General features: G+C 35.6%; 1 protein-coding gene across 21 annotated transcripts in view; it reads left to right on the top strand.

The window, feature by feature from the left end:
- Positions 1-14,849, top strand: part of PTPRM (protein tyrosine phosphatase receptor type M) — a 483,430-nt gene that overhangs the window by 137,610 nt on the left and 330,971 nt on the right. The window lies entirely within an intron of this gene.

The following is a 14,849-nucleotide window of genomic DNA, read 5'->3' as shown; positions in this document are numbered from 1 at the left end:
AGCCACACTGTATAATTACTGTGTCATCTTTGAATCACTCATTTTGTGCTTTATACTTTGACAGATATAATTTTAAGGCAAATTATTTTATTTCACAAATATTTTTAAAGTATAAAGTATGGTTGTAGTTTCTAAAAGTACACGTTCTCTTGGGAAAGGAAATAATTGATTAAAAAGTGTTCTTTTTAATAATGGTGTTAAACAGATCCAGAATCAAATCAGGTGTTAGAATCAGTTTTTAAAAGTTACATCCAGATCTCTATTTTGTAACTCATACAAGAAAAAAAATTCAACTGAAACTTTTAAAATATTTCTGGCATGATTAGAATATATTTATCAAACTCCCTGAGGCTGATGACTAATTTAAGTCACATTGCTTATCACATTGCTAAAAGTCCCCATGCTACTTGCTACAAATGAAATATTGGTATAAAAAACCCAAAACCAAAACCACTAGAATTAAGAAAACAGATATATGCTTAAAAGTTTTAACTGCCTTTGTTTCTTTTTAATCATTTTGGAAATGTGAAAATGTCATATTTATTTATTGGACTCTTTAATCCCACCTTTATTACTTTTGTAAGTAATTCAAAGTGATGAACATACATAATGCTTCTTCTTTCTCCTATCTTCCCATTACAAGAACCCTGTAAGGTAGATTGGGCTGAAAGTGTGATTAGCCCAGCTGTCACCCAGCTGGCTTTCATGCCTAAAACTAGACTAGAATTAAACTAGAAATCACAAAATCCTATCCATTCTTATTTTAAAGAATCTAGTTATTCATATACAATCAATAGAAATAATGGGCCAGAACTGAGATTTCAAATGTTGATTGGGCTTAAAAGTAGGCAAGCTTAGTTCAAATTCTTAATCGTGATTTATGAGATTCATGAATTATATATACTGCCCTGAGTTGTATGAGGGAGATGGCTGTTTTCTAAATTTTACACACACCCCCCCCCAAACAAATGCAGGGATATCAGCAAAAATAAAGTCACTGGCTTCAAATGGATTAGGTGCATGCAGTATATAGTGATACATGTTAAAAAGGTCTGGGACTTTGATAAACTGGTCATATCTCCCAATTTAAAGCCATTGACTATTACTACGGATGCCTATGATTTCGTGTAGAAGCTATTCAGAATTTTCTACAGCTTACAGAATGCTTGGTGGAAATGCTGGCTTTGTTTGTATCATGGATAGCTATAACCATAAAATGGCATAAATAAAATAAATTCAAATAAGATAGAAAACATGAAGAAAAGTATATTTATTTTATTTATGACGTTTTTTTTCTACCACAAGAATTTTGAACAAAGTTCCTATTCTTCACAAACTTTCTTGTCTTGCCATATAGTTTTGAAAGGTCTAATCAGTAAATCCAAGATTGTTGAAGCAGAAATCTCTCCCTGGATGGACACAATGTCTGTCTCTTCTGCCTTGGTGAAGACCACATATTAGACTTTCGTAGACAGGACTAAGCATTTAGTAGAGGCTTATCCTAATCAGTACTTGGGAACAAGGTCTTAGAATGGCAGATTGGGTAACTACACTAGATATTTGACTTCTTCTTAATATGGGTACTCCATTTCCTAAAGGTGTTTCAGCAGCCCATGGTACTGTGATAGCAATCACTATGTGTGCCAGCCTTCTTTTCCATATTCTTATAATCTTTCGCTTAAACATTTTCTTCTTCATTGTTTTCTGGAAAAAATGATTTTTCAGAACAAGGCTTAGCTGACAACTTTATATAATAATTGTTTTTGTATTTGCATGGCCTCCCTCAAAGTTTGATACATTTTTCACTGTCATGAGGTAAATGTACATATTCTGATTTTTTCCTGTTCCCAGAACATTAACTGGTATTGACTCTGTGAATGTGTGTATTATCATACCATAGTATTTAGAGTAATTTTTAAAAAGGAGATAGCCTTCTCCAATCAACTTCCTATCTGTTTCATCATCTTATGCTGAAGTTTGTGGACATGTACCTAGATTTCCTTCAAAAGGACTCTTGTTCCTGTAATAACTAAACTACAAAGCATGCGTGATAAAATACCATCCTCTTTTTATACAAGAAAAGATCTGTTCTTATTCCATCAGATCCTTTTAAAGGTAGATAGATCAAAATTGTTTTCACAAAAGCTGACTATGGCTTACCATACAGCTGATTCAACAGTCAGGATTATGGTTTCTTTTAAAGAAGGATCTATCTTTAGTCATTATAATATCACAACATCAGGCAGGAGAGGTTAAATGCTTTGTATAGAGACCAACCTAGTACACTATCCTCCTTCAAAAATACATTTCATTTCATTCTGCATTTCACTGAGTTAGAATATTTTATGGCTTAACTTTTCCCAGTGCTTCAAGTCTGTAAGGAAGACTGCCACATTTGCCTGATGTCTTAACTGTGATTATCTTAACATTATTCCAAAGATAGTTTTGGTTTTCCAAGTCTTTTCTAAAAGTGTAGTCATGCTTCCCAACAATGGTCCAAATGGCTAGTAGCAATCTTCACTTTTTTTAGAAAAGCAAACTTACCAGACAGCAGTGCCTCTTTTGAATTGGAACTGATTGTACTAGAGCAATAGCAATGCCTGTAACTTTCCTTTTAAGAATCCCATTGCTAAAACTATGCCAGGCTTGATCTTAGTTTTCCTTATCATCTGTCTTTGAAAAAGCCACCTTTTCTTCAGACATCAACATTTATTCAGTCATTTCCTTCTCCAGGTAAAAAGCTTCTTACTCATCAACCAATATATGCAAATTACAGAGACCATGATGAAGAATAAACATAAATGGAATTCTTCATGTGGTTATATGTCAATTTGTGCAATTTGTGTTTAATATCCCTCTTGCTAACATATGATCTCAATATTCCTTCTGAATTCCATTGTGTTAATTTTGGGAACTAAGGACAGCAATATGAGTTGTACTTAGTCATCCATGGTGCAATATCTATCACATCTTAATTCTTTCTTGACTACAAAGACATTTTTCCTTCTGTTCAATTATGTCCAATCCTCAGAGCTATATGGATATGGACAAATCATTTTGCTTGGCAAAGTTTTTCAGAAATAATTTGCCTTTGTCTCCTTCCTGGGTCTGAGAGAAAATGACTGGCCGAAGATCACCCAGGTGACTTCATGCCCAAGATAGAATTAAAATTCACAGTCTCCTGGTTTCTGAATTGATTCCTTAATCACTACACCAAGCTGGCTCACTCATTCTAGTAAAATTCTGTTTTATAATTCTGAGTACAAAGGACAAAGAAGAATAAAGCTGACACATCCTTGGCTATTCTGATTTCTTTCTCCTTCAGAACTCAGGAGGATGGGACTAATGTCCAGAGTTCTGTAAGAAACAAAGATACAAGGTATGCTCTGCATAGTTGAGTGTGTTTGTGTATATATTCAAATAAGTCCAGTTATATGCAAACAGCTAATTCTTTCTGCTGAATGATGACTTAGGAATAATTTGATCTTTTACCCTGACCTTCCTTAACACGTGCTACTTGAGTTCCGGGAGGGATAGTAGAATATGAAGTAATAAAACATTGGCCTCTGAGTACAATGTAAAGGGCATAGATTAAGGTCCTTAGCCAAGAATAAGCAGAAGTGTTTGTTTAGAGTTTGGATGTAATTGAATACTTTGATTCCATATAATAACATCTTAATTTTTGAGGAAATTAATGTACTGTATTGATTTTTTTCCAGACTATTTTTAAATTATATGTGCAAATCCTAGGTCACTAATTGCATGGTGAACTGGATGATTGTCAGTAAGTTCTTACATTGTCATTGGATACTGACAAGTAGACTTTAACTAAATCTAGAGATAATGAGATTGTGTTCCCCTGAGGAAACACAGTCTGCATTTCCTAGAGTTCCTGGGTAGGGATAACTTGACTACAATTAACCCATGAATTATAGTGACACTATTGTTGTTGGTAGAATTGAATATTTTAGATGGTGATTGATTGCGCAATGAAAATATATCTAAGAATTCCTTACTTCTTAACTTTCTTTTATCCTGTTCTTCCAATTATGCCCTGCATTTTTTCTTTTCCTGCTTATTAAAGTCCCAATGTCATGTGTTATTCCCTGCTGAATGAGTAGCACAAGGATTATAGTCCACTTTTTAAGCTTTTGTTCTAGCTGCTTATTTTCAGAAGATTTTTTAGCCTGGAAATGAAGGCCAGTAATCCCTTTCAAACTAATACTTGTTAGTATATCTTGAAGTATCTATGACAAGTCAAAGTTTTTTTTCCCATTCTTGTGGAGAATCTGTGGCTGCCCACATGCTCTTTGGTAATTCAGTGATAGATATATAAAGATTCTGTATTAAATATTGTCTTTCAAGTTTTACATTTATGAAGCGTTTAACTCTGCTTTTTTTTTTTTTTTGAAAAGCTGACAAATCTTTCATTATCTCACCATGCCTTTTAGTATTGCAGTTCAATTTTTGAAAAGCTTAAGGTGGCTTGCAAAATTACTTTCACTATTCCAAAAATTTCAAAGTAGAGACTTTGGATTCTGAAGCAAAGACAATATAATATTTTCTGTGTAAGGGTGATGGAAAGGTCCCCCACAGTTAATTATGTCTGTTTAAGGATAAGGGCAAGTTTCAAGTTTAGTAGGCTCTATACATTTCACATAATGAAATTTCATTGGATAACACCTTTTTCCCTTCAATTAAGAATAGAAAGTTAACAGGTCATGTACTCATTTCCTATTTAATAACAGCAGCTTTTTCTAAATCCTTCTTACAGCTACAATTAAGAATGACTTTTACAGTCTCAACTCTTTAGACCCAAGGCTCGTGTGAATAGCAAGAAAATGGGAATACAAGTGATATTAGACATCATACAATACTGTCTTCATCCTGAAAGATCCAATCTGGGTTGATCACCTGCACCAGAAGTTTACTCTTCTGAAGTTTCAGACTCATATTGGAGCCCACTCTATTCATCTGCACTTTTTGTCAGTGAATGTCCTCCCCCCCCCCCAACATTTGGGGGGGGGGGTTATAATGATTCCGATTCTGTCTACTTGGGCAACAAAGGCTATTTCCAGACTGTTTTGCCAGGAAATATTCTATGTGCAAGGATCTGTTTGTGTGAAACGAGGAGCTGATTGTTGGGCACTGTTGAAGGGCATTCTTTCCAATGCAGCATGATTATTCAGAGGATAGTTAAATAGATTCTTAGGAAAGAACTTTAGATAAGATTTCACCCATGGACATTCCAACCATATAATTTCTGTCTTGAAAAAAAGGAATGATTCATGCCTTTTTCAGTGATTTATCCTACTCTACAGACCAATTATAAATCACAGTATACATTCTGGGGGAAAATCATTTTCAGTTTGTTGACATAGTTGCTGCTACATTCACAAATGAGTTCTTCCTCCCATCAATAGGTCATACTTGGTTATCTTAGTATTTTAGCCTTTCTCTTTAAAAACTTATAGAAAAAGAACTACATGTAAAATATTAAATAACATTGAAAAGAAATAATATGATTAATATATGTAAGTTATAGACAAATGTTATTTAAATAACATGATTACAATCCATGTTTCACTGTGTTTATTTTGATAGAACAATCAAGGTAAATTAATTTCTCTCATGTTAAAATGGTCACCTCATGATTTGTAAGTGGCCCCTAAATTATAGGGATGTGATATTTTTAAGTTTTAAAAACCCCCTGAAAGTGATTCTTTTTAAAGAACCTCTATGAAGCTAATAAAAGGATCACGGAGTCTCTTCATGTCTTTGGGCTTGTCTTGGTAGTCATTTGTTGAAGTGATTGGTGGAATCACTAAAGCCTATCAGATAACCATACTCAGGTGGTCCTGGGAATTCCTGATGAGTGACAGGTGCAGAAGTTTCTGTTTATCATCTGCAGCAGAGGCAGATTTTTGTTTGTTTGCAGAGAAAGACAATCTGGTCTGCTGACAGCAGTTACTAAAAGGAGATAAGCTGAATAGCAGGTTTTGTAGTTCGCAAATTGGGCTGAAACTACAGTAGCCTTTGGCAGTAAAAAGAAGCTGACTTTTTCTGCTTAGAATGAATAATTTTTCAAGCAAAACAAAACATGAAGAAAATAAAGTATTAAAAATGCCATGGGTGGCAAAATGAGTAAAGAATCTATGGCTATAAATACTGTGTGTGTAATCAACTAATTTGTGATTTTATTTTGTTCTGCATATGAATTTCTTCTCTAGGGAATATCATTGAACAAAAGCTATGTTCAATGAAGTAGTAGCTGAAAACTTTATTAATTGCATAAAATACACATATTAAACACCTACAAATTTCTAGGTAATAAAATCTGCAAATGGGGATACTTGTAGCCACTATTTATTAGAAATACCCTATCCATATTTTCTATTCGTGTTGAATCGGTATTTTGTGGATGAATGCATTGTTTGGACATCTGGAGATCTGATCAAAATCACTTATCCAACTTTTTGGCCAAATGCTGCTTGTTTATGATGATGATATTCAAATGTTGACACCACATGTCAATAAAACATTAATAAAGGATATTTGTGGGCTGGCCTTTCTAACTTTCCTATCTACCAACTGGCTAAGGACCAGAATAGTGTAGTTGCCATACTAGTTCCTTTTAAATTCATCCATTTTTTAAACCATTCCTTACATCTATTGGGTCTTCAAGAGCACAGTCAATTTAAATTACTGATGCTGACTTGTCTCCAATAATAGTTATTTGCTTACTGATGTTAAGTAATAGTTATTTGAATAACATGATTACAATTCATGTTTCAGTGTGTTTATTTTGATGGTACAATCAAGGTAAATCAATTTCACTCATGTTAAAGTGGTCAACTCATGGTTTGCAGTTTTTTTTTTTACCTCATCTAGATCCTAATCTCTGTCATTGAATGTCCCCTAAATTATGGGGATATGGTAAGTGATTCTTTTTGAAGAACCTCTTTGAATCTAATAAAAGGATCACGGAGTCTCTTCACGTCAGATGAAGGAAGCAGACACATGTGTTTTAGTACTGTAATAGCACCTGCAGAAGAAGCTTATTTGTTCCTGTCACTGTTTCAAAGATTTGTCTAATTATGATTTTCTTCTTGCTCAATTACTGCTAACTTGCGGTAGTCTGTGTTTTAGTCTGTGTTTCATTGCAATTGTAAACGTTTTTTAAAAATTAGCTATATGTATCTTGGATAGGGAAGTATTTCAATATGTACATTAATTATTAAAAGATACCACTGTTTTTGTCAGTCTTTAGTAGTTTAGTAATGCTAACTATATTTTGATAGTGGGCATCATTTCTACTTTGCAAAATATAAAGTTGTTTCATTTTATTTTTTAACAGGAATTAAATTAAAAGGGGGTTGGGGATCCAGGCTATATATTATTTCTAATAGTAAGTTTTGTATAATAGAAACTTTTGTGTATATAAAATGTAATGTTAATTTTTTTCCCCATCTAATGCCTAATCCAGCTTCTATATTTCTTAGTTGCAACATATACCTGTGCTTATTAATATTTTATATAACTTTCATTCTTCTGGTTAGGAAAGAAAGGTCCTTCATAAACCGCTTTGATATTCATCTCTTTCATAGCAAATGCAGTTTCAACTTTATTTCTACTTTGGGCATCAAATCTGTCAAAAGAATGAAGCTTTGATCACAGTTCTTTTTTTCTTTGTTTTATACTTAAAATGATTTTGGTTTGTATTTTTGTTACCTGAAAGAGTTTTTCATATATTCTGCCTCTTCCCTGTTTCACTAGATACAATTTTTGAACAGAAATGCTTTAAATTTGCATTTATGAAAATATTAGTTAATTTTAATATCCATTCATTCCAGATTGATTTACAATTTGGCCTTGTGTCATATTATATGATCACTCATTGTCATAAAATAATTAATATGTGAAATCTTGTAAAGAGAACTCTGCAAGATTTTATATGTTAATTATTTCATTACAATGAATAATCACATCATATCCTATGACCGTGATGGCGAACCTATGGCACATGTGCCAGGAGTGGCATGCAGAGCCATTTCTTTGGGCACGCAGAGCTATCGCTATCGGGTTCTGGTGCGTTGGCCAGCTGGTCTTTTGCGTGCTGGAAAGATGATCTTTGTTTTCTGTCATGCGTGGTGGCCATCTAGTCTTTCAGTTTCTGGTGCGCATTTGCATGCAAAGACAAGCTGGTTGAGGCACATGTGTGCGCCGGAACCCGGATGAACAAAATGTGACGGCTCACGTACCCAAAGACACGGAAAGGGATCCCAGCAGTTGCTTCCTAGGGGAGTAGAGCTGTCGGCCTGGAGGGGTGAGCCAGGGTTTCCATCCCTCCCTGCCCAAGTGGGCTTTTTGCCCAGCCCCAGCCCTCCAGCTTGTGGCACATGAACATCCGTAGTCTGGAGTGCTTGGTCAGCTTGGGCACTACAGAAGAGCAGCGGCAGCAGGGCATGGAGCAGGAGCGACTGGCCAGCTCTCCTGGGGTAGCTTGGCTCCCTGACAATGGCTCCTCTTCCCCCAGCATCCCAGCCGGAATGGGCAGCACAAGAACCACCACCGTCCCTCACCCCTGGCTGGCCGCAGAGCACGCGGCTCTGGGTGGAAAGATGAACACACACACTGGAGCCTGGCCAGCTCCTGCCACTGCTGGGGGAAAGGGGCAGTGGTGGTTCTCACACTGTCCCAGGAGGGCTGGAGGAGAGCATAGCTCCTCACGCATGGAGACATTGCTGAGCGCCTGGCTCGCCAACAGGGAAGTAGCTGTGGTGGCTGGCCGGTTACTCCTACTCCTTGCCCTGCAGAAGTGGTGTGAGTGGGAGGCTGCACTCTTACTGGCCCCGACAGAGCCTTTGGTGGCTCAGCAATGGGAGGTGTGTGCTCGCCTCCTGGGCATACCTGCTGTACATATGGCTGAGATGACGGGTGGGTGTTGATTTCCTTTTTATCCTTTTTACACACCTGTTTTGGGAGAAAGTCTGTTGGGCGCCAGAGTAAGAGGCACGCTGGCTGGGAAGGGCTCACCCTTCCTTGGCAGAAGTGAGAGAGGGGACTGCGCTGGCTTGTTCTCTGTGGTGGGCGGGGCACTTCATTGGCACTTTTCTGCTTTTCGGAGCACGCATGTGCACTGGCCAGTTGGTCTTCATGCACGTGTGTATACCAGAAACTGGAAGTCCAGGTGGGCGGGGAGGCGCGCCGGAAACTGGGTGCTCTTCTGGTTTCCGGCATGCAGGCTTGTGCATGGCTGCGCGTGCTCCCATTTTGGCACATGGCACCAAACAGATTTGCCAACACTGTGCTATGATACGACGCAAAATGATATACATGAACATAAAAGAAGCTCAAATCCAAAATCACAAACCAGTGGCCTCTGATCCGTCAAATAAGAGCAAGACATTTTTCTTCTCTGGTTCTATGGGCCATGACATAATATTTGGCTAACTTGTCTGAATTTTTAAACAAGAATGGGATTTGACATACATCTGGATAATAGCAAGGTAAGAGTGCCATGTATCTGTATAAAATAGCCCACTTAGAAGATCATGTCTAGATTCAAATTATCTTGATTTGCAAGGGCCAACTTTCATTTAGTACAGAATTTTTGTATTTTCCTGCACAGCAGATTGCAGTTTGCCAATCTCAAGACCTTTCTCTAACTTGGAATTGATGTATGTAATAATCTGCTGGTTTCAGAGATCAGCTGATTCTATTCAAATTACATGATTTAGCTTATCTGAGACTGAAATATACAATTGGATATCATCAGCATACTAATACTGATTCTGGCACTTTGTAACCTATAGCCAAGAGGGTTCCCAGAAAGATATTATATGATTGAAGTCAAACCTTCAGAAGGCAGATCCAAATAAAATTGAGCCCTCTAGGTTTTGCTTCTATATATATTCTATATAAATCTATCAACATAAGAGGAGTTAAGTCCAGTACTGTAACTTCAACTAGCTAATTTTAAAGATTCAGGTTCTCACCTTTATCCTCAGAAGTCCTACCTCAAATGTACTCTAACAGTATAAACAAAACTAGGAACTTGAAATATTGCACTTAAAAATTTTGATATTTTTTTTAATTCCAAGAGAATAGAATATGATGTGATCCAAGTTGAGCTTTTGGTAGTGATTTGTGTTCAGACTTTTGCCTCAAAAGCTAAATGATTATAATTGATAACATGACCTTTTTAAAAAAATGATCCTTAATATATATATTTATCAGAATATTCTAAGTAATCTTTAGGCTTTAAAAAAGCTATTTAAAAATATACCAGAACTGCAGCATGATATGCATTTCTTAAATTTCATTTAAACATACAAAAAAAACACCCCAAAACAAAAAAACAAAACAAAAACCTAACCGTGATATCTACATAAAATTGGAATTCCTGTTTCATATAACTGTACAGCACTATAGAAATGAAATCATAAATAAAATAATGTCCTTCTTCGGATTAGGGTGAAAGAAAGCTAACAGTAACTATGTGATTATTATTCTCTGTGGGATTGCTGTGATTTGTACACAGTATAGTGGCATAAAGTTACAAAAACGTGATTCTCATTGTAACTTCCCTGATATATCAAAGACTTAACAAAATGGGAAGAAAGAGGCAAAAATGACATTAGCATAGTCTTGGGTCTCTTTGTAATAGAATACCATGATAGATTTCACTGAAATGCTTTGAAGTAAAAATAATATTGCAATAGTGGAATTGAATATTACTGTAAGACATTCATTGTAAATTTTAAAGGAGGGAGGGAGGGAGGAAAGGGAAGAATATTGAAGTTTTTAAAGTGAGCTGGAAATCCAGTTCCATAAGGGTATATCTGGCTGAATATATTAACCGAAACCATTTTAAAGTGATTTTCTTCCCGCTATGGCAATAATAATCTGTAAGGAATATTTGGCCTAAAAATTTCCACCGAAATGCTCTGCAATCAAAGCAAATACATGTTAAAATAAGGATTATTGTAACTAAGATCCTTTTTTAAAAAGTTGTTTATGACATTATTTTTAAGACCTCATTGAAGTTCTGCAGCAGGTGCAGAAACAACTGAAACTGTGAAAAGTTTGTTGTGCCAGACACTTCTCTGTGAGCTAAAGATATCTGGAAAACATTTAACATAGAAACAAGGCACAATTTATTTAGCTTGAAAAAAAATCTAAACACAAAAAGATGCCAAGTAGGTCAGTAAGTTATGCATTTATGTAACATTCTATTAATAAATTGGCTTAAGTATTATTTGAAAGGAAGTCTGTCACATTAGAAATGATAAATGTCTATAGACTGCCATATTGCTTCCAATATAAGCTGCGGGGTTTCTAGTATTTGTACTGCACAAGGAACAAGCAGTATAACCCAGAAATGCCCAAATGGGTTGTCCACTATTTCATATATATAGTATCAAAATCCATTAGATTAGCCTATGCATCTGGCTAATGTCTCCTAATTAGGATTTATGTTGATTTAAGCTTCTTCTAGTAATTGGTTTTTTACTTTGTCAAATTTCTAAAGTTAATATAAACTACCTTTGAAACTTCGATAACTTTGAAACTATATCAAAGTTATTAAAATACTTAATGGGCATGGCCATCAGTATTTTTGATAGTGGTTTGTTGTTGCATTCTAACAGGATATTTTTGACATGTGGTCTCCCACCTAGGTACTAATTAGGCCTAACCATTCTTCACTTCCAAGTCCAGACAGAACCAGCAAGGTGATAAGCAAATGTAATATAGGAATGTGATAAACAAAGCAAGATTGACTTGTTAGTGTTGTTATTTAGTATAATATCATTTTCTTGATTTATTGTTATTTAAACTCACTGTCCTTTGGTTGGGTTGCTTGTAGGTCATGGCTGTTTTTTATTTACTGATGGATTCTTTTTAGAGGGACCCACATCAGGGGCATAGCTGGAAATGTATGCAATGTTTCTGGAAATATTCCAGAAATACTGAATGATCCAGTTTAATTTGTCATACGTATTATTTTGTCATAAGCATTAGTGTCGCCTTTCCCCTCAAGGCATGTAAGATACATTTTTTAAAGCATCTATCTATCTATCTATCTATCTATCTATCTATCTATCTATCTATCTATCTATCTATCTATCATCTCCCAATGAATTGGGGACTGATTTTGTTTTCTGGAACATGCTGAAAATAAAATATTGTGCCTTCTTTTGTGCTTTTTAAAATACCTTTCAATATTTCTCTATTGCTTCTAAATTTTATCCTTAATACACTATACAATTTTTGTCCATAAAAGCCATAAACCTGGGATATGATTTCTACCAGGAACAACAACGACAAACTAAATGATCAGGCATCTTAAACCAACCTCACACATGGTTTGAATTCAGTGGGTGGTGCTGCTTTTGGAAAGAATAACATCCACTCTTCAGCAAGTTTTGTTTGGGATGGAAAATGCAGGGCTGCCAATTGGCTGAAAATATCTAAAAATAATGACTTTTAGTCAGACCATAGGATAAAATAATGTGACTATGACTGTCTTTGTGCCACTGGGGCATATGTAATACTTTTGTGAAGTTCATAATAAAGGAAAACAGATGGTGATATTTAAAGGGAAAATGTTAGCATTTGGACGAGTGCTAGAAACTCAGGTGACAAATGGATATTTTCCATATGATAACATTGTTTATATTCCTCACATTAGGAATATTAATGTGCAAGCTTAGTCCATGGTTCTTCTTGTTCTTTTTTTAGCCAAAGCTTCTAGGGACATTTTATTCTCATTTGATTATTTTGAGCAGAAATCAATACTATTGATTGGTAAAGCAGTTTTAAAACAAAAAGAATGCAATACTAAAGTAGCATGTGTTACACCATTACTTCAACCTTTGGACATCTAACATCTAAGTGGAATGATAAAAAGCAAGGCTTTTAGGTATATCAGGTTTCATGTAGAAGGATCTCTGCTGCAATAACTGGAGGGAAGCAATAAGAGGAAATGCTTTTATAACAGGGATGGATCTTTCAGTCGCTAATAAAAAAACATCTCCAATTTTTTAAAAAGTTGCAATAATAAGTCTTTAAAAAATGTAACTTTAAAAAAATAGGATTAGAAAAAATGTTTTGTTTTGAAATTATGATTTTGTTACTTTAGTTGGTGTTTAATATTGTCTTAAGAAGTGCTAGCTGATTCTACAAAGTTCTCTAAAATCCATAAATCTATGGTCACATTACCTCAGTTGGTGAGTTTTGTTTCCTATTGGAAACACACCCATTGGATATGCTGGATTTGCTTAATAATTATGGTGGCTCACTTTATGACCATTGTAAAATGATTATAAAATTGAGTCAGACCCTAGTGGTGGTTTGTTTAACAACTGCAATGACTTACAACCAAAATTTTGAGGTCCACTGTGGTTGTAAGTTAAGGACTACCTATACTAATTAGACACGTAATTTGTCTTATCTGGGTTCAAAATGTAGGAAGAAGCCCTTAGGTAGCCACCGTAAGTTTAAATTTCCATCATGTTGGGTTAGAATAACAATTAATTATGAGAGTTTGAGTTACCAACCTCTGGGATAATATATTTAACCACTGTAGTTTAACCAAGTTTAATATCACATCAACTTTGAGTTGTATCTAGATGGTTAAGAACTTTGAAGAGCTGTGTTTCTTTTGCTCATGAGCTTCAACTTTGAGTTGTATCTAGATGGTTAAGAACTTTGAAGAGCTGTGTTTCTTTTGCTCATGAGCTTCAACAGTAGTACTACTTTCATATGGTTTCTTTGTCCTTTTCAATTGCATTTAAGGACAGAATAGTTAAAGATCATCTGCCTTTTGAAACACAAATAGAATATCTAATTTACAGCATCTGCTGAAAATATCCTAATGATGCATTTGCATAGTATGAATCATTAAGAATTTTTAAAATAACATTCTGAATGTGATTTATGAAACACCACTATACAAACTAAGAATAAAGCCAGCTGTTGGGAGTTATTGTAGGTAAACATTTAGAATGAAAGAGAAAATATGATACTTTAGATGTGGCTTCGTTCATGTTTCTTAAACTTTACAATACTCCAGAGCACCAAGCAACCCATACATACTCAATGTTGCCTATAATATTTGGAATGTGCCGATCCAGTCCTTCTGGAGTAGCAGTCACAAACCAAACTTCTGAAGATTTTCCCCCAGAAGCCCCCAAAGCCCAAAACTTTTTAAAAAGGGAGGAGAGGAAGTGTATATTAATGGACTTCTAATTTAAGAAGCTGTGGCCTAAAACACTGGAATGGTGTTCACCAACTCATGTCTTCCAGATTGAACAATAGAATAACAGAGTTGGAAGGGACCTTGGAGGTCTTCTAGTCCAACTCCCTGCCCAGGCAGGAAACCCTACACCACTTCAGATGTGTTGGTCTTCTCATAATCCCCAAGTATTTCCATATCCAATTTATTGAAAAAGCATCAATTGCTGTGCTCTTGGAAAATTATTTAATCTATCCTAATCTAAATTTCAACAAAAGGAAACACTTGTATATCAACAGATATATATGTCTGACATCAGAATTACAAGCAAGATTATATTTAGTGATGGTTGAGCATATGAGTAAACATAATAACACTTATGGTGACAGAATGAAGTTTCAGATAGTCTGTGTTAGTGGTCTTCAACCTTTGCAGCTTAGTGGCCCAGCGGGGAGAAATGGGAACCAGGCTGCACCAGCTGCAGGCTGGTGCATACTTGTTGCACAAGTTGAGCTGCGCGCCATGTGCCCGCACGCAGTTCACACAAATTGAGTTCTGTGTGTGTTGTTGGGCCACCGCTCATGCATCCCAGTTCTGAATAGGCCACAGC

Source organism: Notechis scutatus, chromosome 3, assembly GCF_049901735.1.
Source record: "Notechis scutatus isolate UNSWTSFEM ecotype Mainland chromosome 3, rNotScu1.2, whole genome shotgun sequence".
Classification (NCBI taxonomy): Eukaryota; Metazoa; Chordata; class Lepidosauria; order Squamata; family Elapidae; genus Notechis; species Notechis scutatus.
The sequence above is the reverse complement of the archived record's forward strand: the minus strand, read 5'-3'. Positions and strand labels throughout refer to the sequence as shown.